A 24,673-nucleotide genomic window follows, 5' to 3' on the forward strand; every position below is an offset into this window, starting at 1 on the left:
ACATTTTTTTGCAGCCTGGGAAAGCGGTTCCCAGACAATTCAAAATAGAGAAATGTGTCAGGTGATTTTTATGTTCTCAATATAGCTTTATCTATGGAAATGGCTTGCATACACAGTTAATGTTATAATACTGTGACAGAAAACACACAATTCTTTTAACCATTGTCACGTATCACTGAAGACATATATTATAGTTCTAGAAGTTATAGGCACTTTGTGGATTTTCTAAATATTTTAAGTGTCATGCATGAATGGCTGATCTTAGTTTTATGTATTACGCTTTTATTACCAGTAAGTTACAAATACATCAGATAAATGGATGAAAAATTAATCTTGTGATTGACTTGGCTGAAAGATATGAAACTTTTAAGTTTTCAAGTTCTGTTATGCTATTCTGTATCTATTTGATGTTACTTTCAAAGCAAAGAGAAAAAAATTGTCGAAATGTAGCTTGTGAGATAAGTGCAAGGGATTATCAAATCAAATGAGGTAAACCAAAGTTATTTTGAAATTTCCATATATTTGAGTTATTATGTTTAAGACTTTCTGTCATTGTCTGACTCAGCTTAGATATTTGTTCTTTAGAAAAGCCTCTCTGATCTCTACATTTACCATCACCCCCTTTCACAGGATTAGGTCCTTCTCTTATGTTTTCACCTCTCCTTTCTTCCACTCAGTCTGCTCCAGTGATTGAATTAAAGTCTCTGATCCCATGTTCATTGCAGCTTTATTCATACTACTCTAGATATGGAAGCAATCTAAGTGTCCATCGATGGATGAATGGATAAAGAAGACATTCTTCTTTTTTATGGTTGACTAATATTCTAAGTTATATATTGTTTAGCCATGAAAAAGAAGGAAATCTTGCCATTTGTGAGAATATGGATGAACCTGGAGGATATTATGCTAAGTAGAATAAGCCAGATCAAATACTGTATGATCTTTCTTATATGTGGAATTAAAAGAAATGAACTCCTAGAATAAGAGAGTAGAACAGTGGTCACTGGGCATTGGGGGTTGGGGAAAATGGGGATATATTAATCGAAGGGTATAAAATTCCATTTATAAGGTCAGTAAGTTCTAAGGATTACACTTAGTAATACCGTATTGTATACTTAAAATTTGCTTAGAGAGTAGATCTTAAACCTTCTCACCACACACATACACACACACACACAAAGAAAGTGGTAACTATGTGAAATGACGGATATGTTAATTACCTTGATTGTGGTAATCATTTTGCAATGTATACGTTGTACAAACTATCTCATTGTTCACCTTGAATATATAGGATTTTTTATTTGTCAGTTACACCTCGATAAAGCGTGGGGGCCAAATAAAGCCTCTAATCTTGACTTTATTACAAACTCCCCGAAGGCAGGGGTGATGTCAGTGTTACTAACAGCCTAAAGTGAACCAAGGACATGACCCTATCTGTCTTTCCTTTTCTCCTGAATCATCAGTTTCCCATTCTCTGTTGATCTGTGTTATCAGCATACAAATAAGCTATTATTAGTGTTTTTTTTTTTTTAAATCTTTCTTTTGACTTCATTTCCCTCATTTCTGTTTTCCTTATAACTTTTTAGCAAAACTCCTTCAAATGTTTGTCCATACTTACCTATCTTCAGTGTCTGGCTTTCCTTTCTGACCCACTGAAAGCACCCCATCACTCTGCCGACACAGCTGTTATCAAGAACACCATTGAGTTCTACTGGTCGTTTCCCGTTTGCCTGTTAAACACCAGGGTCTGTTACTGTAGGGTCCAGTCCTCTTTCAATTAAACCAGCTACAAGATAACTATGCATTGAAGACTCCTTCCACAGATGACCTGCTGATAACTGTTTTCTTCTTAGGGTGGCCATGACAGTACCATGAACTTGGTGGCTGAAAACAACAGAAATTTGCTGCATTATAGTTCTGACTTGATAGTCAGACTTGTGGTTCAGAACTGAGGTGTCAGCAAGGCTGTACTTCCTTCCCAGGCTCTAGGGAAGAATCCTTTCCTGCTTCTCCCAGCTGCTGGCAGCTTTAGGTGTTCCTTGATGGTGGCTGCATAACTCTAACCCCTGCCTCCATCTCTACCTGGTATTCTTCTTGTCTGTCTCTCCTGTGTCTCATGTGAGGACAGTTGTCATTAGATTTAGGGCCCAACCAGATAATCCAGAATGGTGCCATCTCAAGGTCTTAATTATATCTGCAAAGACTCTTTTTTCCAATTAAACACTCATTCAAGATTCCAGGGATTAGGGTAGACCTATGATTTTTGGGGGGAGCCACCCTTCAGTCTCCTATAATAATGATCCTGTTGTTCAGTGTGATCATTCATAGGATCATATGATATACTATTCTAATCAAAATGGCGATTTAACAACTAATAAATTTTTTCATGCAACAAATAGTTAATGAGTACTTCCTATATGTCAAGCACCATTCTGGGTCCCACAGAGAAAGGGTAGTTAGCATATCTCCCCTCCTAACAGAGTTACATACCAGTCGAGGGAAATAGAATTATCCTTTGATCTATACCTATTGCTTAAAGTACATCAGTATATTTTCTAAGGTTATAGAAAACATTTTAAATTTGTAATTGAGCTCACAAAAGTCATAGTTTTATAAAACCCAGAACATACAGAATACAAAACAGTAATTTTCTCATTCATTCGTTAACAGACTACATATCAGATGTTTTACCAATGTGCTAGCGTAAAAGAGGAAAAAAGTGCCAAAAGTCTGGTTCAATTTACATTTATCTGTTGACAAGTGACACAAAGCCATGATAGTGTGATTATAAACCCCTAGAGTAAGTAGAAAGTGATAGCATTATGACCCTGATTTTCATTAATGTCTTATTTATACCACATTAGTCTAATTAAAATAAATGTAAATATCCTACTATCTATGTTATGAAGCCAATTTCAAACTAACTTCTGTTTCTTTTGAAAACCTTCCCTGCTTTCTCCTCTTCTAAAGGATGATTATGCCTTCTTTCTTAGTAACACTAATTGAGCACCTACTGTATGTCCACACATTGGTGTATCACCCAATGCACCCCCTACCAAACAGTGACCTCCTTAAGAAGAGGATCAGCATCTTTTCAATCTCTTTTGTTTCAGTTGCCCAGCACTTAACACGATACATCACACATAGTAGATACTTACAGATGAATTAAATTTAGTTCGATGGAGGCTTGGCAGCTACCCGGAACAAGATTGCTCAGATGGTGGGTGACCTTGCTGAGTCAACTGTCTGTCTGGGATTGAATTCTTCTTTGCCAATTTAACTTGGTGCCTTCATCTGTAAAAACTTGAAAAATAATAATAGAAGGACTTACAAATAGAGGACTTAACAAAGACTTACTTACTTGCAGGACCCAATTCTTACAAAGTATTTACAGTGTGCCTAAGTTATAGTAAGCACTCAATAAATCTTAGCTATTCACATTGCTTGGTTGTTATTTTTACTACTGTTGTTTTTAAACATTTATCCCTGGTGGTCTAGTAGTTAAGACTCCATGCTTCCACTGCTGGGGGCACAAGATTGGGTCTGTCTCTGATTGAGGAAATAAGATACTGGATGCCACGCTGCCAAAAAAATGTATATCCTAAAATACAATGGAATTTCATATTGTGCAAATAACTTTTAATTGAAAACATGGAAGTTTCAATTTGGCAGGACCGAAGGTTTAAAGTTACAGCCACATAGTAAGTAGAAAGCATAATTAATGGCTTAAAATTTAAAAACCATTACATGGGCTATTTTAGTGACATGATTTGGAAAAAGAATTGTCTACATAAAGCACATATTTTTATAAAAAGAAAAATAAGAGGTGATGTTTTCTAACCTTTCTACTGTTTCTCCCAGGCTACTTTCTTTGATTGGATGATGTCATCCTTAACTATTCCCATTCTTTTATATTTCGTATCTGACTTTTCACTGTTTTTTTTTTTTTTTTCTTGTAGGGTTTCCTGTGCTATGCAGTAGGTCTTTGTTGATGATCTGTTTTAAATAAAGCAGTGTGTACCTGTCAATCCCAAACCCCCAGTCTATACCTCCTCCCAACTCCTCCCTCCAGTAACATAAGTTTGTTCTCGGAGTCTGAAGTCTAAGAAGTGTTCCCATTAAATATTATATCTGTTTTCAGTGATCTTTGATGTTACTATTGCAAAAAGATTATGGCTTGCTGAAGACTGAGATGATACTCTTTTAGCAATAAAGTAGTTTTAAATAAAGGTACGTACTTTTTTAGACATAACGCTGTTACACAGTTAATAGACTACAGACTGTAAAACAGCTTCCCTGGTGGCTCATATGGCAAAGAACCCACCTGCAGTTCAGGAGACCTGGCTACAGTCCCTGGGTTGGGAAGACCCCTGGAGAAGGGAATGGCTACCCACTGCAGTACTCTGGCCTGGAGAAGTCCATAGACAGAGGAACCTGGCTAACAGTCCATGGGGTCACAAAGAATCAGACACAGACTGAGTGACTTTCACTTCACTTCATTACATAAACACAGCTTTTATATGCATTGGGAAACTAAAAAATTCATGTGACTGTCTTTAATTGTGGTTGTCTAGAGATGGTTGGATGGCATCATCGACTTGACGGACGTGGGTTTGGGTGGACTCTGGGAGTTGGTGATGGACAGGGAGGCCTGGAGTGCTGTGGTTCATGGGGTCACAAAGAGTCAGACATGACTGAGCAACTGAACTGAACTGAACTGAGAATGGAACCACTGTCTCTCTGTTATGCCTTTATACAAACTGTTGAGAGAACTCATTGAGTGTGTGTTAAGGTCATAGGCTCCAACCAATATTCTAGGTCTTAAATGTAGGTTCTGCTACTTATAGCTGACTTCAGCTGGAATACTTAATCTCTCTTTGTGTCAGGTTTTCCATTTGTAAAATGAAAATAATATTATCTCCTGATAGAGTTGTTCTGAGGACTGAATTAGTTAAATTGTTTACAGAAGTGCTGAAGTGTAGAAATAACTGAAGAATAAAAACTAGTCCTTAAGATTATTAAGCAGAAATTGATGAAGAGATTTTGAACTTTATGCTGTAGACAAAGGGAAATGTTGAAGACGGTGCAGAGTCTAGTACATGGTCTTTTTTAGGAGTAGGGGATTCTATTTTTTTTATGTTTGTATCCTTGATTACACCTTTTTTTAAAGTTTTATTTTTAATTGGAAGAGAACTGCTTTACAATATGGTGTTAGTGTCTGCCATACCTCAACATGAATCAGCCATAGATATACATAGCACCAAAGTTCCTGAAACTGATTTTTAGTTCTTTTTTTGGTAACTGCATTTCATCATTGATAATAATGATTCCTGTATCATAGGGTGTTATGGGGATTAAATGAGGTAATGCAGATAATGTACGTAGAGCACTGTCTGGCTAATAGTAATTCCCAGTAGAACATTAGCTATTATAGATTGTGAGCAATGGAGTGATGTGATCGAATCTGTGGAGCTTTACATAATTCTGGGCAAAGGAAAATACCTAAACTTCCATATAAGAGCAGACAGAGAATGAGAGGTTTGCATAAGAGTGATGATTAGTGAGTGTCTTGCACTTGACCTATTTTTTCAAAAGGTTGGCCTGGGAAAGGTCATTGCTGAAGATATGCAGTCATTTCTGAGCATCCAGGAGACATTGGTACTGTAGCTGGCCTTTCAGGAAAGCTAGAAAGCCTGACACATGAAGAGGGGATCATATGCAAAGCTCTGTTCCATCGGATACCTTTGTGCAGATTGAAAAGAAGTATCCTTTTCTCTGGGCATCTATAGCCCAGAGTAAGACGCACGTTTTGCAGCCAAACACTTCTACCCCAAAAGCATTTGACATTAGGAAAATTCTGCCTAGCCAGAGAACGTGTCCTTCATTTGTGTTTGTTTGCCAATCCCTTGAATTTGAGGTGGTTTTGTGATTTACTTTCACTGCTAGAATGTGATAGGAGTAACTATGTGACTACAAAGGCTAAGCCTTAACTGGGTTTGAAGCTTCCATTTTTACCCTCTTGGGATTCTGCTCTGAGATCATTCACTCTAACATCCTAGAGGATGGGAGGTTGTGGAGGAGAACATTAGTGCCCTGTTTGACAGCCGGCACGCCCTGGCAGCTGCCTCTTGGGAGTGGTCCCAGGCAACACCAGAGGAACCACTTCTTAGGCACAGAATTGCTTATCTATAGGATCTTAAGCAAGAGTAAATGGGTTTTGTTTGTAACTTGGGTTTTGTCTTTAATTGAGGTTTTGAGGTGGTTTGTTACATAACAGTAGATAACTGATATATCTAGGTCAAAAGGGAAAGATGAGGGGTAATTCTCCATCTAGAGCTCTTCTCTGGAACTTCCCTGGTGGTCCAGTGGCTGAAACTCCATACTTCCCCTGCAGGAGACATGAGTTCAGTCCCTGATTGGGGAACTAAGATCCGCAACCCGTGCTCTGTGGCCTCCCAAAATAAATAAATAAAACTGCTCTCTAATTCCTACATTCTCTCAGATTCCAGTTAAAGACATTTCCAGTGATGAGACATTGAGTCAGATCTTTCTTTCATGGACAGAGATATTAATGTATTACACAGATCAGTTTGGTCTGTAGGAGCAGAAAAATTGTCTACAGAGATTTCCAGGATAGTTTTTTGATACCAGAGTGCCCTAGAAATGTCTGCTGGCTGATTGCCTTTCTAGTCAGTCTATGTCTCCAGAAGACTTAATGAAAGACTCAAATATTAAAAATGAAGAATTGCTGAGTCCCTGCCTAGTTCCAATCACTGTCATGACTGAGATACATTGTCAAAAGTAATGGTCCATGTTTGAAAAAGAATATTCTACATGAACTAGAAACTCATGTGAGATGAGCTAGTGAAAGTACAGCAGGAATCTGAAGAATTGAGAGAAATTAGAAAGAAGTTAAATGCCCTATAGAACTGAAAATATAAATAAATTATGTTTAGTTAATAAGGGAAATTAAAGGAACAGTTGAATATTTATATTTTGATCACATCTACTATCTTATTTTATAAAAACATTATTTTCTTTGATTTTTCGTGATGTTTATTTTTAGTTTTAACCTATAGAACCAGTAGTTTTGATGCCAAGTTGAAAAACACAGAGATGTTAGAATCACACAAGTTTCTTTTGCTTTTCCTCCTACTTTCCTTCCCTCCTCCCTTTCTTTTAGCTTAAAGACTTCCCTGAAAAGGGAACAGTGAACAGTGCACGTCAAGCGTGTTCACACTGGACTCCTGGAGCTTCTCCTTGCACACCTAACCCTGGCCCTTAGGTAGAGCAGAGTGGGCCCGAGCAGTCTGCTCTCCGCTTCCCAGGTCCAGCCTGTCTGTGGCTGGTCCCCAAGGCTGGAATGTCTCCCAGGTCTGCAGTGCTCATCCCTCACAGGAGACCGCACAGAGTCAGAGACAGTGTGACGTTCATCCTTCCACGAGAACTTCGTGTTCTGGTACTGTGGCCCCTGGAGTTCGGAGCTCTTCCTTGCCGAGGATGAAGGGATGAGGATGGAGGCGCTGCCCTTTTAGATTGCATGAAGAGGCTACAGGGCGTGCAGCCTGTGCTCGTTATGGTGAGATTAGTCAGCACCAAAATGGGTAGGTTGTGGGGAATATTGCCAGATCGATTCAGTTAAGATAGAGGAAATATTAGTGATGGTATCATGCAGTGGGTATGTTTGGGTAGCATGGAGTCAGACTGAGCCTGGATCACGGGCGCATCACAGACAGCGGGCGGAGGAGAGTCTGTCCTATTGCCGTGACACCCAATGGTGACGGACAGTCACTGACTAGACTTATCCTGGTGATCACTGCGTCATGCGCTACACTGAAAAACCGTCTTGCTGTGGTGTACACCTGAAAACTGATTTTTAAAAAAGAAGGAAGAAAGGAAGGAAAGAAAGAAGGAAAAAGAAAACACTGTCAGTCAGTCAGACTTCAATTTGAGAAAAGTGGGACTGGGGAGGGAGGGAGAATAGGGTGAGGAGGAGGAGGGGCAGGAGGAGGAAGGAAAAGACGGATTGCCTTGAGGGGGAGGGGGGGGCGTTAAAGCCTCAAAAGAGTGGACAGGACAGTCAGGTGAGTGCAATAGGGAAAGGAAATGAAGCCAACACATGCAGTCCCAGCGCTGGTTTTTAAGTCCAAGATCAAGATGTGGATATCAAGGTTCATCGAGCACACAGTGACACACAGCCCTCGCTTGGCAGGGGAGTTCAGGACCCTCAGATAAACCTGAAAGCTGAAGCTGAAGAAAGAAGCTGTCACGTTCATCCATGGCTGAAAAATACCACAGTCCCATGACATTCAAAAGTCCTATCAAAGCACTTAAAGACTCACTCACTCGCCGTTAAAATGTAGAGAACAGAAAACGAGAGAAACTACGGTGGATGGATGGATGGATGGATGGAGGAATTTCCATGATAGTCTTATCATGGAGAACACCGACAGTAAAGCATCTGAGTCACTTTTGTAAAGAATCTGCCTGTCTTCTTGGCCTGGTATCTTTCCTGTGTCTGGATGATTACCGCCACCCCTACCCCTACCCCCTAACTTTAAGATCAGCCTCCAAAATGATGTCCTTTGTGCTCTCAAGGTCCTGTTGGAACTATCTCTTGGAGCGCCTTTCTGAAGGGGAACGTTTTCACCCAGGTCATCGCTCTGAGACATCTTCAGCCTGTCCCTCCCGACCCCTACCCTCCCCCCAGCCCCACCCCCTCTTCATCTGTTCAGCTTCTAAATACTGGAGTGTCCAAAGAAACAGTCTTTGGGCCTCTTTTCTAACTTCATTCACTCCCTGGGTGGTCTCACTCAGTTTCACAAATTTAATTATAATTTATATTGAAATGTAAACGTATACATCTACCTATATGTACAGACACACACACTCCCAAATTTATATCTTTAGTGTATATCTCTCCTCTTAATTCATGATCCACTTCCCAAGCCCATTTTATATCTCCACTCGAATGTCCAGATCGATATGTTGAAAATTAGCTCCTTTTGTGGTCATCACCATCTCAGTACTTACAGCTTGATGTTATCCTTGAGTCTTCTCTTTAACGCGCATGTAACATCACATAGCTTATCAGCAAACCTTGTCAGTTCTGCCATCAGCATGTGCGGGTGTGTATGTGTGGTGGGGTGGAGGCGAGAGAGAGAGAGGGAATATGAGAATTCACCACCACTTCTCACCACCCCCACAACCATCGTCCTGGGCCAAGACATCATCATTGCTGGATTGTTGAAATAGTCTCCTAGATATCTCCTTGATTCTATTCTTGTCCTCTATGATTTGTTCTCAAGATAGCAGCCAAAGTGGACTGGTTAAAGTTTAAGTCAGATCATGTCACTTCTCTGTTAACAATTTATCAATGACTTCTCTGTCACCTATAGTTGGAATCCTTTAGGGATCTGAGTCATCTGCTCCCCTGCCCCCATTATCTTTCTGACTTCCTCTCCGTCCGCTTTCTCTCTGGTTCTTTCTGCTCTAGCCATGATGGCCTCCCTTCTGTCTCTTGGACTATAATGAGGGCAGGGTTTGTGGCTGTTTTCTTTTCTCTGTATATCCAGCATCTACAATAGTACCTAGCCTACAATGAAGACTTGCTAAATATTTCTTGAAGTTTTGATTATTTCTGAACTTATCTCTTTTTACATACTTTCTCACAAAGGCTATTGTACAAGGTGTTAATGCTTGTATCCATCTTTATTAGAAATCTGGGATGATGATGGAATTTTTTTTTTTCATCATACTGTTACTCTGTTTCTTTTCCCCTCAGGATTATTAACACCTCTTCCTGATTCCCCATTTTCCTGAGTGCTCTTGTCCTCAGATTCTCATTCGCCAGCCCCCACTCCCCCCTGCCCAGAACTTGACTCCCCTCAATTGCCACGCAGTGATTGTTCCCTAACCTGGACTAGGTCTGTCAAAATTAGATATAGGCTTGGGAAAAAAGAATGGAAAAGCCAAATTTTCCTGTTCCCTTTTCTTTATTATAGTGCTTTTATGTTTTATGTTTAAAATCATCTTCAGGAAAATTCCAGGGGTAAAAGTGAAAGTATGTTTGTGTAAAGTAATTGCAGTTGCTCTAGCAGATAATTCCCCAAATCTCAGTGGCTTAAGACAATCCGTTTCCCCCTCATTCATATAAATTCCCAAATGGGTGTTTCTAATCACTGGGCTTCTACATGGCTCTTTCCTCCCATCCTGCAGTTTTACCAAAGAAGAGGGAGAGAATGTGGAGGATTATTGCAGGATGTTTCTGTGGGGCAGGCCTGTGCATATCCATCATTCCTACTCATATTCCTCTGTCTAGAACTTAACTCCGTCATCACAAGCTGATAGCTAAGTTCTGGCGTGGATGGCAGTGTGATTTGCCTTTGTGCCCAGGAAGAAGCCAAAGCAAGTTTGATGATGACCAGGCTAGAGCCTCTGCCATACATTGTATTGCCTTCCTTTCTATTTTCACTCCTTATTCATACATCTCTGATATGACGATTCTCTTTTTGCTTAGTGCTGTACATGAAAATAATAACAGAGCACTGAGCTGGGTAGGAGGGAGGCTTACGAGGGATGGGGTTTATGTGCATTACAGCTGATTCACTTCATTATACAGCAGAAACTAACACAACATTTTTAAGCAATTATACGCCAATTAAAAAAATACATTTTAAAAAAGAATAAAAACAGCAATAATAAAAACTCTGCTTTTCACTGATTATATTTTTAAATTCTTAAAAATAACTGTAAGATAGGACTGCTGTTATCAACATTTTATAGATGAGGAAATTGAGGTATGAAAAAGTTACTGTGTTTAATGTCATCAGCTGTTAAGTGCCAAAGCCAAGATTGAACCAGGCTGTCTAATCTGAGGGTTCACCTGTTTAACAAGCATACTGTATTGATTCCCATGTTTTGAAGGAATTAAAAAGCTTTTTCTACATTATATTGCTTCTCAAGGAGCCAGAATAAACCAGTTAATTTGCTAATTTGATCCCAGGGTCTCCAGTTCCTAAACAGAATTCCTCAAGGCCTCCCACTGCACCTGCACGGAGTAACAAGTTGAGGCTGAAGGCCAGGGTAAGGGAGCAGAGAGCCCTGTCTGTGTGAAAATTCTCTTAGAGCCGTTCATGTGGCACTCTTTACAGATCTTAACTCTCTTAATTGAAAAACATTTCACCAGGCAGTACTACAAGTGATACAGTACTTATAATGAGAAAAAAGTGAAAGTGTAAGTCGCTGTTTTGGTCTGATCCCATGGAATGTAGACCACCAGACTCCTCTGGCCATGGAATTCTCCAGGCAAAAGTACTGGAGTGGGTAGCCATTCCCTTCTCCAGGGTATCTTCCCAACCCAAGGATGGAACCCAGGTCCCCTTGCATTGCAGGAGGATTCTTTACCATCTGAGCCACCAGGGAAGCCCCACTTTCAATGAACTCCCTTGGAAGAAGAGTCACTGATACCAGCTACAAACAATCTATGCACTGCACCTTACCACCTGTTAATGATATTAAGTGTAAAGAAAACAAAGCCCATACATTTATATACCGATACAATAGAATTTTTTGTTTAGTTTTATCTGAGCCACCAAGATATATCAGACACCAAAGTTAATGAAAAGGATCAAGTTGTCAGAGATTATAGAGGGTTATGTGAGGGTGATTTCTTTGAAAGGTAGAGAAAGAGAGAGAAAGAGAAAGAGGCAGATATTGATTGATTTACATATCTGCAAAGCTGAGAGTCTGAAGCCATTTCACAGTAGTACCAGTCAGGTGAGAACCTTGTATCCCCACTTTCTCTACCTCCTTTCTTTTATTCAGGCTATAGATAGGAACTGGTCTGAAGCTAGGGGAAGTAGGGGGAGGGTTGTCTAACTTTTGAGTTAAGATAAAAGTGTTTCTTAATAAATCAGACTGAAACTCTTACTTGCCAAATTGAGGCTCCATTCTGTGACTAAGCAATTTTCTGTTACCTGAAGTGTTCAGAAGTATCACAGGGCTTGCTCGAGTTTTCATTCACTGGTAAGGGAAAAACTTGCCCCATTGAAGCTATTTTAAAAAGTCAGTGGGAGGTAAATATAAGCTGCTTTTAAATTACATGACTTGCATTCCATGATTATATTCCATTATGTAATACTTTATTGTGTTTATAAGGAAAGTATTGCTCTTCAGTAAATACAGATTTTCAAATATGATTAATTTTTAGTTCAGTATGGATAATTGGATATATCAATTCTCTACTTTTTAGAGGGCACTAAAGTTATTACTGAATTCATTGATTAGTGTTTGGTTGATATGTACCTTAAACCTCAAATAATTTGAGAATTATTATAAATCTATAAATTAAACCCACCGCTTAGAGAATCATCTCTCTGTCATTATGAAAGCTGGGATTCTAGTTGAGGAGGCTGAAGAAAGTATAGGCAGTTTCTGTGCTTTGTGTTGGACAAGAGATGCCTTAAATGAGGAGGTTATTTTCTTGTGCTGTTTTCTTCCTTCATCTAAGTCCTTTGGAAAAAGAAAGGATATGTTCAGTGTATGTTCAAACCTTGACAGATTGATTTCTTTCTAGTGCTCAGTTGGAAAAGTCACTCTAAACTAGAGAAATGAATAGGTGTTTTTTTGCAGACTGGCTTGGCATTTGTTTTCATGGACTTTCTCGGATTGCGTCATGTAATGGATCAATCAGCAGACATCTGTTTTGCACATCCACTAAAGTTTGTAGCACCGTGCTTGGCACTACAAGGATTTGGAATTCAGTCTAAGTAAATTCAGTGGATCTTTCTTGGGTACTATCCCATGTCAACAACTGTGCTCAGCCCTGAGAAAATTAACCTGAATGTTTAAACCCATGGAAGGTGGTCTGCTTGTGAAATATGAATACAGTATAACACTCTGTCTAATGATATGAATGTCAAATTTGGTGAACAAACAAAGCTGAGTAGTAATAGTGATGAGGAAAGGATTCATTCTAACTGAAGGGTTAAAGAATAAAAATAATAATTGCTATTACTTATTGATAACTGAAGATAGTTCAAGTACTCTTTAAGCCATTTCTGAATGTTTATTTAAAAATGCTTCTTGGGGTAGGGTTTTTTTTTTTAATTGAAGGATACTTGCTGTACAGAATTTTGCTGTTTTCTGTTAAACCTCAGCATGAATCAGCCACAGGTACACATATATCCCCTCCCCCTTGAACCTCCCTCCCATTTTCCTCCCCGTCCCACCCCCTAGGTTGACACAGAGCCCCTGTTTGACTTTCCTGAGCCATACGGCAAATTCCCGTTGGCTGTCTATTTTACACATGGTGATGTGAGTTTCCATGTTACTCTTTCCATACACCTCACCCCCTTCTCCCCTCTCCCCATGTTGATAAGTCCATTCTCTGTTTCTCCATTGCTGCCCTGTAAATAAATTCTTCAGGATCAATTTCTAGGTTCCATATATATGCATTAGAATATGATATTTATCTTTCTCTTTCTGACTCACTTCACTATGTGTAATAGGTTATAGGTTCATCCACCTCATCAGAACTGACTCAAATGCATTCCTTTTTATGGCTGAGTAAGATTCCACTGTGTATATGTTCCACAACTTCTTTATCCATTCATCTGTTGATGGACATCTAGGTTGCTTCCATGTTCTGACTATTGTAAATAGTGCTGCAGTGAACAATGGGATACATGTGTCTCTTTTCAACCCTGGTTTCCTCAGGGTATATGCCTAGGAGTGGGATTGCTGGGTTATATGGAGGTTTTATTCCTAGATTTTTAAGTAATCCCCATACTGTCTTCCACAGTGGCTGTATCAATTTACATTACCACCAAAAGTGCAAGAGTGTTCCCTTTTCTCCACACCCTGTCCAACATTTATTGTTTGCAGACTTTTTGATGAGGGCCATTCGAACAAGTATGAGGTGATATCTTATTCTAGTTTTGATTTGCATTTCTCTAATAATGAGTGATGTTAAGAATCTTCTCATGTGTTTATTAGCCATCTGTATATCTTCTTTGGAGAAATGTCTGTTTAGGTCTTTTCCCCACTTTTTTATTGGGTTGTTTGTTTTTCTGGCATTGAATTGTATGAGCTACTTATATATTTTGGAAATTAATCCTTTGTCAGTTGTTTCATTTGCTATTATTTTCTCCCATTCTGAGGGTTGTCTTTTCACCTTGCTTATAGTTTCCTTTGCTTTTCAAAAGCTTTTAAGTTTAATCAGGTCCCACTTGTTTACTTTTGTTTTTATTTCTGTTACTCTAGGAGGTAGGTCATAGAGGATCTTGCTTTGATTTATGTCAATGAGTGTTCTGCCTATGTTTTCCTCTGAGAGTTTTGTAGTTTCTGGTCTTACATTTAGGTCTTTAATCCATTTTGAGTTTATCTTGTGTATGGTGTTAGGAAGTGTTTGAATTTCATTCTTTTACATGTAACTGTCCAGTTTTCCCAGCACCATTAATTGAAGAGGCTGTCTTTGCAGCATTGTATATTCTTGGCTCCTTTGTCAAAAATAAGGTACCCATAGGTGCATGGGTTTATTTCTGGGCTTTCTATCTTGTTCCATTGGTTGATATTTCTCTTTTGGTGCCAGTACCATACCGTCTCGATGACTGTAGCTTTGTAGTATAATCTGAAGTCAGGAAGGTCGATTCCTCCAGCTGCATTCTTCTTTCTCAAGACTGCTTTGGCTATTTGGGGTCTTTTGTGTTTCCATATAAATTGTGATTTTTTGTTCTAGTTCTGTGAAAAATGCCATTGGTAATTTGATAGGAATCACATTGACTCTGTAGATTGCATTTGGTAGATTGATTCCTTAATTTCTCTTTCTGATTTTTCATTGTTAGTATATAGAAATGCAAGTGATTTCTGTGTATTGATTTTGTATCCTGCAACTTTGCTAAATTCACTGATTAGCTCTAGTAATTTTCTGATACTATCTTTAGGGTCTTCTATATACAGTAGCACGTCATCTAACAGTGAGAGCTTTACTTCTTTTCTGATCTGGATTCCTTCTATTTCTTTTTCTTCTCTGATTGCTGTACCTAGGACTTCCAGAACTATGTTGAATAATAGTGGTGAAAGTGGACACCCTTGTCTTTTTCCTGATCTTAGGGGCATTGCTTTCAGTTTTTCACCATTGAGAATAACGTTTGCTGTAGACTTATCATATACGGCCTTTACTATGTTGAGTTAGGTTCCTTCCATGCCCCTTTTTTGAAGAGTTTTAACCATAAATGGGTGCTGAATTTTGTCAAAGACTTTCCCTGCATCTATTGAGATTATCATACGGCTTTTATCTTTCAGTTTGTTTCAGTCACATTGATTGATTTGCATATGTTGAAGAATCCTTGCATTCCTGGAATAAACCCAACTTGATCGTGGTGTATGAGCTCTTTGCTGTGTTGCTGAATTCTGTTTGCTAAAATTTTGTTGAGGATTTTTGCATCTATGTTCATCAGTGATATTAATCTGTAGTTTTCTTTTTTTGTGTTGTTTTTGTCTGGTTTTGATATCAGGGTGATGGCAGCCTCATAGAATGAGTTTGGAAGTGTTCCTTCCTCTGCAGTTTTTTGAAAGAGTGTTAGAAGGTTAGGCATTAGCTCTTCTCTAAATGTTTGATAGAATTCTCCTGTGAAGCCATCTGGTCTGGGGCTATTGTTTTTTGGGAGATTTTTGATCACAGCTTCAATTTCAGTGCTTGTAATTGGGTTGTTCATAATTTCCATTTCTTCCTGGTTCATTCTTGGAAGATTGAACTTTTCTAAGAATCTGTCCATTTCTTCCAGGTTATCCATTTTATTTCCATATAGTTGTTCATAATAGTCTCTTATAATCCTTTGTATTTCTGCATTGTCTGTTGTAACCTCTCCTTTTTCATTTCTAATTTTGTTGATTCTTCTATCTTTTTTTCTTGATGAGTCTGGATAAAGGTTTCTCAATTTTGTTTATCTTCTCAACGAACCAGCTTTTAGTTTTATTAATCTTTACTATTGTTTCATTTCTTTTTCTTTTATTTCTGCTCAAATCTTTATGATTTCTCTTCTACTAACTTTGAGGAATTTTTGTTCTTTTTCCAGTTGCTTTACGTATAAAGTTAGGTTGTCTATGTGGTGTTTTTCTTGTTTCTTGAGGTAGGATTGTATTGCTATAAACTTTCCTCTTAGAACTGCTTTTGCTGCATCCCATAGGTTTTGAGTTGTCATGTTTTCATTGTCATTTTTTTCTAGAAATTTTTTTATTTCCCTTTTGATTTCTTCGGTAACCTTTTGGTTATTTAGAAACGTGTTGGTTAATCTCCATGTGTTTGTGTTTCTTACAGTTTTTTTCTTGTAATTGATACCTAGTCTCATAGTGTTGTGGTCAGAGAAGATGCTTGATACAATTTCAATTTTCTTAAATTTACTGTGGTTTGATTTGTGGCCCAAGATGTGATCTATCCTGGAGAATGTTCCATGTGCACTTAAGAAGAATGTGTATTCTTCTACATTTGGATGGAACTTCCTGAAGATATCAATGAGATCCATCTTATCTCATGTATCATTTAAGACTTGTGTATCCTTATTAATTTTCTGTTTTGATGGTCTGTCCATTGGTGTGAGTGGGGTGTTGAAGTTTCCTACTATTACTGTGCTACTGTCAATTTCTCCTTTTATGTCTGTCAGCATTTGTATTATGCATTGAGGTGCTCCTGTGTTGGGTGCACATATATTTACAATTGTTATGTCTTCCTCTTGGATTGATCCCTTGATCATTATGTAGTGTCCTTCCTTATCTCTTCTAATCGTCTTTATTTTAAGGTCTGTTTTGTCTGATATGAGGATTGCTACTCTAGCTTTCTTTTGCTTCTGATTTGCATGAAATATATTTTTCTATCCTCTCACTTTCAGTCTATGTGTGTCTTGAGGCCTGAAGTGGGTTTCTTGTAGACAGCATATATACGGGTCTTGTTTTTGTGTCCATTCAGCCAGTCTGTGTCTTTTGGTTGGAGCATTTAATCCATTTACATTTAAAGTAATTATTGATAGATGTATTCCTATTGCCATTTTCTAACTGTTTAGCATTGATTTTGTAGATCTTTTTTCTTGTATTTCTGTACACTTTACATTTGTTTTAAAGCTGATTTGGTGGTGCTGAATTCTCTTAACTTTTGCTTGCCTGAAAAGCTTTTGATTTCTCCATCAATTTTAAATGAGATCCTGGCTAGGTGCATTAATCTTGGTTGTAGATTTTTCGCTTTCAGTAGTTTAAATATATTGTCCATTCCCTCTCCCCTGCAGAGTTTCTGCTGAGAGATCAGCTGTTAAGTGTGTGGGTTTCCCTTGTATGTTACTGTTGCTTCTCCCTTGCTGCTTTCAATATTCTTTCTTTGTGTTAAGTCTTTGTTAGTTTGATTAGTATGTGTCCTGGTGTGTTTCTCCTTGGGTTTATCCTGTGTGGGACTCTTTGTGCCTGTTGGACTTGATTGCCTATTTCCTTTTCCATGTTGGGGGAATTTTCAACTATAATCTCTTCAAAAATTTTCTCATACCCTTTCTTTTTCTTTTCTTCTTCTGGGACCCCTATAATTAGAATGTTGGTTCATTTGATATTGTCCCAGAGGTCTCTGAGACTATCCTCAGTTATTTTCCTTCTTTTCAGTTTATTCTGCTCTTCTGAAGTTATTTCCACCATTTTATCTTCCAGCTCACTGATTGAATCTTCTGCTTCAGATATTCTGCTACAGATTCCTTCTAGAGTATTTTTAATTTCAGTAATTGTGTTGTTTGTGTCTGTATGTTTATTCTTTAATTCTTCTAAGTCTTTGTTAATTGATTCTTGCATTTTTTCCATTTTGTTTTCAAGGTTTTTGATCATCTTTACTATCGTTATTCTGAATTCTTTTTCAGGTCGTTTGCCTCTTTCCTCTTCATTTATTTGAACTTCTGTGTTTCCAGTTTGTTCCTTCATTTGTGCAGTATTTCTCTGCCTTTTCATTATTATTATGTGTTTAAACTTACCATGCGTGAGGTCTCCTTTTCCAAGGCTTCAAGGCTGAATTCTTTCTTCCTTTTGGTTTCTGCCCTCCTAAGGTTGGTCCAGTGGTTTGTGAAAGCTTCATATAGGGTGAGATTTGTGCTGAGTTTTTGTTTGTTTTTCCTCTGATGGGCAAGGCTGAGTGAGGTAGTAATCCTGTATGCTGATGATTGAGTTTGTATTTTTGTTTTGTTTGTTGTTTAGATGAGGTGTCCTGCACAGGGTGCTACTGGTGGTTGGCTGATGCTGGGTCTTGTATTCAAGTGGTTTCCTTCGTGTGAGTTCTCACTACTTGATACTCCCTAGGGTTAGTTCTCTGGTAGTTTAGGGTCTTGGAGTCAGTGCTCCCACTCCAAAGGCTCAGGACTTGATCTCTGGTCAGGATAGAAGATTCCACAAGTGGTGTGTTACGGCATTAAGCAAGATTAAAAGGAATATAAAAGACCGAGAAACCAAAGTTTAACCCCAGATAATGGCAGTTACAAAGTCAGGCAAACAGTTATTGAAATACTGGAATATAGTATATACATATACATCCATGAGCAAAGTCAGATCAGCCCAACAAAAGTATAGTAGATTGAGCCAGCGAACAAAGGAAATAAAAAATTATATTTACCAGTTAAGAACAAAACTAACTAAAGTGGAATACGTGTAAATCTATGGCTGATTCATATCAATGTATGACAAAAAAAAAAAACAGGTGCCAAGTGGGGAATAAAGCAATGAAAACAAAACTAACAAATATGTTGAGAGGACAGGGAACAAAGAAAAGAAAGAATAGATATTCAGAGTTAAGTAGAAGTAGATAAAGAAGATGTATGTACATTAAAGATTAACTGCAAGGGGAAAAGAACAGTAGGAAAGGCAAACAAAGGAATACATGTAGAAAATATAATAGATTAAAAAAATTAAAATTATAAAAAATAGAAAAGAAAAAGAAATGGATGAAAAAAGAAAGAAAGAAAAAAAAAAGAATACTCCACAGAGCTGCAGAAGCCCAACAAGGAGGCAGAGGTTTATAACAACAATACAAAGTGTGACTGAGAATAAAAAAGCTCAAAAGCTTAATTAGATTTCACAGTGTCAATAAAAGGGGGAAGAAAGGGGGGAAAAATCCAAAAGAATCTACAGAGCAAGTCAAAACCTAAGAATAATAAATGTTTTTCTGGAGTCGCTGCTGTCAGAGTCCTTGCCCTCGCTGGGAGTCACAGTCCACCTCACCTCCCTAGGATGCCCTCCAACACTGTGATGGTCTCTGGACCTGCTCTGGGGGCAGCTCAGATTCTAATCTGGTCCTGCTCCTCTGTGTTCTTGCCTCCAATGCCCACAGCTATCAGAACTAGTGCGTTTTCTCTTGTGGGAGCTCTCAGTGGCCTTTTATATATTCCCCAGACACAGAGTCTGCCTAGTGGATCGTGTGGATTTAATCTGCAGCTTGTACAGCTGGTGGGAAGGTTTGGGGTCTTCCTTAGCCACACTGCCCCTGGGTTTCAGCTGTGGTTTTATTCCCACCTCTGCACGGGGGTCGTCCACTGGGGTTTGCTCCTGAGGCTGCCCTGGAGGACTTGGGTTTGCCCCTCTGAGGGCCGGGTGTGGAGGGGGTGCAGCTGCTTGGGTCTCAGGGGTTCTGGCAGCACCAGGTACTCAGGGGGGTTGGCGGCTAGGGCAGCAGGAAATATAGTGCCTGAGAAGGGTATGGCGGCCAGTATTGGACAATATGCTCCAGTCTTCTTGCCTGGGAATCCCCCTCCCTGACGGAGAATCCTGGCAGGCCACAGTCTGCAGGGTCGCAAAGAGTTGGACACGACCCAGAAGACCCTGTGTGCATAGGCACAAGATTTTTTTGCCTGGGGCAGCTCTGCCCCCATGAGAGTTGAGCATGAAGGTGGTGCAGCTGCTGGGCTCGTGGGGACCCTGGCGGCGCCAAGTGTGCAGGGACACGGACGCCTCTGCCACAGGAGTTACGGCCTTATCTGAGCCTTTTTTTGAGCCTTGTAGCTGGTAATCAGAAGGCCTCTTTGGCCAGTCTTTCTCTGCAGTTCTGCCCATTGAGGCACTTAGAGGCTCCCTTGCCTGGGGTCCTTCTCTGTTGTTCCGCGTGTCAGGCACATAGAGGGGCTACCCTGGGTGGGGTCCTGCTCTGTAGTTAAGTGCGTCAGGCATTTGATGGGCCGGCATCTCTATTGTTCAGTTGCCGATGCTGGCGTGTGAGGGGAGAGAAGCTATGGTGATGGCTCCACCCGCAACGCATGACTCAGCAGTATCGCCTTGCTTCCATGGCTGCCCGGCTTTCCTCCACAGGCATTTCCCACCACAGTCTCCTCCGTCACCTCCCCTTGATCCGTCTCTGCACAGTCAACAGCAGCCCTCGCCCTGGGATTGCTCCACAGTCCCCAAACTCCAGCTCCCAGCCACTGCACCTTCCACGGTACCCTCGTCCCTGTCCAGGATTTGTATGGCTGCGGCAAGGACTGTCTGATTCTCATTCCATTTAGGCTGCCACAGATCAGCTATTTCACTCTCAGCCTTAAACGTTTCTCCTCTGACTCAGACAATTACCCTGATGTGGGGATCAGACCCTTCCTTCAGTTTCCCCACCTGCTGAGGGCAGGTCCAGTCCTACTAACACTCCTGTTTTTCCCCTAGTTCCTTCATCCTACTGAGATTTGCGTGGTTCTGTATACTCTTTCCCACCGGTCAGGTGCTCCTGTCCACTCTCAGCTGCTGTTCTGCCTGCGCTTCTGTGTCTGAAGGTGTGTTCCTGATGCATCCATGGAGAGAGATGTACTCCACGGCCACCTACTCCTCCGCCATCTTGTTCTCTCAGCAGCATATTATTTGGCCCATCTCCATGTTCCTGGCTCCTGTGTTACGTTTTTCCAGTGAAGTCTTCATTCATTGGGTCCTGATTTTCTGAAGTTCAGAAAGGGGGCTGGGCAGCACCCCGATCACACCATACCCACTGCAGTATGCTCCCTGAGCGCTCCAGGGGAGTATCCCCTGAAAGGAAAAGTCCTCAAGCCGGGCACGGTCCCTGTCCTGGCTCTGGATCCCAGGGCTGCCTGGTTCATCCTGGTCACCTCAGAAGAAGGAGGATGCTCTGCAGAAGGCCGTGTGAGCCAGGTTTCCAGGCCTCCGATCTGGGGTAGTTTTCATATGCCCATTTTTCTGACTGCAGTTTCAGTGAGAGATTAAACAGCTTGTCCAAAGCACATAGCTAATAGGTGACAAAACCAGCAACTAGAATCCAGGTCTGTTAGATTTCAAAGCCCATAGCTTTTCTTTTTAGCTACACTGCCATATCTGAGTTTGTGGAGGATCATTCCAGATTAAAAGGACCTGTGAAAGCAGAAGTATAGACTCAAGAAGGAAGCTTTCAGAGATAGATCATCTGGTGTGGTTGTGCATGGCTTAGGAGGCTTGCAAAGACTGAAGGTACATTGTAGAAGATCTTTCCATGCTAAGAAATTGGGCTTCCTTCTAGATGCATAATGAGAAGCCATTGACAAATGTTATTACAAAAAGGATAAATAAACAATGACAATATGTAACAGGTGCTAACTATCTAATGTAACTCAGAATTAAAAAATTGTGCTCTTATTTCTGTGACATTATTAAGAAGTATAGTCCAAATCATCTTGTAATTGAGTCCAGCACAGTGACTGTGTTTATTTGTTTTTGTGTTTATAAGCATGCTGGTGCTAAGAAGTGCTCATTGGGCTAATGAGAACAGAACAGAAGCAAATTTTGTATGTAAATTAGACTGTTTTAGGAAATGAATGTCAATGATGGCAGAGTGCACACACTGAGCTAATGTGTTCATGTTAATCAGGATGAAGCAGACGGTGAGATCCTTATCATCCCACAGCACACAGTAGGACAGGCACACCAAACTTCTAGGAGCTTGCACCAGAGCCACACCTTCAGAGATAGTAATTAACCGAATAAAAATTACATGGAATTAACATTAACTGGGATTTCTTTGGCTTTATCATTCTGGTATTTGTAACTTTGTACTCTGAACAAAATTTGTGACTTTCTGTTGATTTTATACTTGCCTAAGTGTTATGAACCACAGTTGTTTATACCATTTTAAGTTAATATGTATTTAAATAGAATATACACTCTATAATTATACTTAAGGCTAACATTGAGGACCCAGGTATTTAAGTTTGAGAAAGGTTTGAAGAAAAATTACTATTGAGAATGTTATAAAAGTATATGGAGAAAATGGAGATAGAGGATGGGATAGAATGCCAAATGGGTTAAGAAGAGAATCAGAGATGCAGAAACAGGAGTAAAGAGGCAGCTTGGCTACAGCATGAAGTCCTTCTCCTGGTAAGTGGACCTTGAGGCTAAAAAAGCCAGAAAAGTCACATGAATGTTTCACGTCCCCAAAGCGAGGAGTCAACAAGAACTTTTCAAGAGAAGAATGGAGTAATAAAAATATTACTTAATTTGGGCTAATCCCCCAGAGCATGCCCTGATGAGAGGATTTGAGAGAAGGAGTTTATTTTGAAGATGATCCTGGGACATACTGGTAGAGAAGCATGGTGAATTGAGACGTGGGAGGGAAGAGAGGTGGTACAGAGCGTGCTTGTGAAGGAAGATACACTGTGGTTACTCACGCTTAATTCCACTGAGGAATGTGTGTAGCAAATGCTGCTGGCCCTGACCTGTGCCTTTGGGTTATCACATTGATGGACAGAGAAACCAGGGTGTTTAGATTCCTACTTTGACTCGTATTTGGTTGAGAGATTTTCACAGGGCACATTGATTCTGCATGGGCAGCAAAGAAAGGTCTGAGGTCAAACAAAGTCTGTAGGCAATGCAGTGCAAGTATTGGCTATAGAAATAGGGTCGTGTGCAATGAAGGGGTAAGGCCAAACAGGCATGGGGGAACATCCATAGCACCTGCTATGTGATCTTTGAAGGCTGCCAGTTTTGTATACGAAGGAAACTGACATTTCTAAGTGTCTATCATATGCCTTGAATGATGATGGTCACTTGCACATTGATTCCTATAAAAATAAAGCAGAGTAGAGATTCTCTCAGTGTTTTATAGGGGGTAAAACTCATCCTCAGAAAAGTTTGGTAATCTCTAGAAGATCCCACAGCTAAGTCATGTTAGAGTTAGAATTGGGAGTCAGGTTTTGAACCCAGGTATTTCGGATCCAAAAACCTCTGATCCTTTTTCTGCTAATGGAATGGAAAAATGGGAAGTTTGGAGAATAGAAAGTAATAATTTATATCATGCTTTGTTTTTTTCTTTATATTTTATGCTTATTAAGAAGTCAATTTTCCCCTTACTGTAACTGCACATGGCCAGTTATATTCTCATTTGTAATGTGCTAAGTAAAGAAATTCTTGTTTTCTTAAATGCTTATTTTGAGGATATATGACATAGAGAATTCTTAACATCAGAGGATAGTTTTCTTAATGATATGATAGTGTTTCTAGTAGATGATGGATAATCTTGAGTTTTTAATACAACCAATAATAATAGTAGCAGTAATAACACTGTCACCTCGTGTCAGTCTTAAAATACTTTTCATTATACAAAATAAAATAACAAATTAATTTCACTGAATCCTTGCAATAATTCTGATATACCAGCAAGGGTTCTGTTATTACCATATAATAGATAAGGAAGCTACAGTTCAGATAAGTGGCTTATCTGATGTGATTTGGCTCATCAGTGACAAGCCTGGGTCTAGAATTGCATTATCTCAGAATTTATTTGTGACATGCAGGTTCAACTCCTGTTGTGCAATATGTGAAAGTGAAAGTTGCTCAGTCGTGTCTGTGCAGTTCTAAATGAGTACACTTTTAGTCCTGAAGTGAAAGTCGCTCAGTCATGTCTGACTCTTTGCGACCCCATGGACTGTACAGTCCATGGAATTATCCAGGCCAGAATACTGGAGTGGGTAGCCTTTCCCTTCTCCAAGGGATCTTCCTAACCCAGGGATTGAACCCAGGTCTCCCGCGTTGCAGGTGGATTCTTTACCAGCTTAGCAACAAGGGAAGCCCGAAGAAAGTGAAGTCGCTCAGTCATGTCCAACTCTTCGCCACTGCATGGAATATAGCCTACCAGGCTCCTTCATCCATGGGATTTTCCAAGCAAGAGTACTGGAGTGGATTGCCATTTCCTTCTCCAGGGGATCTTCTCAACCCAGGATTTGAACCTGGGTCTCCCGCATTGCAGGCAGACACTTTACCGTCTGAGCCACCAGGGAAGCCCTTTTAGTACTGGGAAACTTGTTACTCAAAGCAATCTTATTTTGACTCCTTCTGTAAACTGAATGGTCTTGTCTTTGGTCCTAATAAGGATTTTTCACATTTGTTTTGTTTGAAAGTGATGAGTTCTGCCATTTTGCCTTGTAAATGACGATGTTTATTTCTCAGTGGGCCTCTCACATACTGCCATTTTTTGTAATTTTGTTTTTTAATTGGAGTAGAATTGCTTTCCACTGTTGTGTTAGTTTCTGCTGTATAGCACTGTGAATCAGCTATATGTATACATGTATCCCTTCCCTCCTGTGCCTCTCTCCCACCCCACCCGCCCCGTCCCCACCCTCCAGGTCATCACAGAGCACTGAGATGATTGACATTTTCTTCTCATAGTGGCTGGGGAAGATCATCGAGAAGATGTGATCAC

At 39.9% G+C, this 24,673-nt stretch overlaps 1 protein-coding gene and 1 long non-coding RNA gene across 2 annotated transcripts in view; one reads left to right on the forward strand and one right to left on the reverse strand.

Annotated features, from left to right (window-relative positions):
* Positions 1-24,673, forward strand: part of MACROD2 (mono-ADP ribosylhydrolase 2) — a 714,676-nt gene that overhangs the window by 447,746 nt on the left and 242,257 nt on the right. The gene's annotated exons all lie outside the window — the stretch shown is intronic.
* Positions 1,562-9,275, reverse strand: LOC133044214 (uncharacterized). The gene is made up of 3 exons (XR_009689898.1): positions 9,034-9,275; positions 3,159-3,303; positions 1,562-1,884 (listed from the first exon to the last, which is right to left on the reverse strand). It is a non-coding gene; the product is annotated as an uncharacterized LOC133044214 (long non-coding RNA).

The sequence above is a fragment of the Dama dama genome, chromosome 23 (assembly GCF_033118175.1).
Source record: "Dama dama isolate Ldn47 chromosome 23, ASM3311817v1, whole genome shotgun sequence".
In the NCBI taxonomy this organism is placed as follows: Eukaryota; Metazoa; Chordata; class Mammalia; order Artiodactyla; family Cervidae; genus Dama; species Dama dama.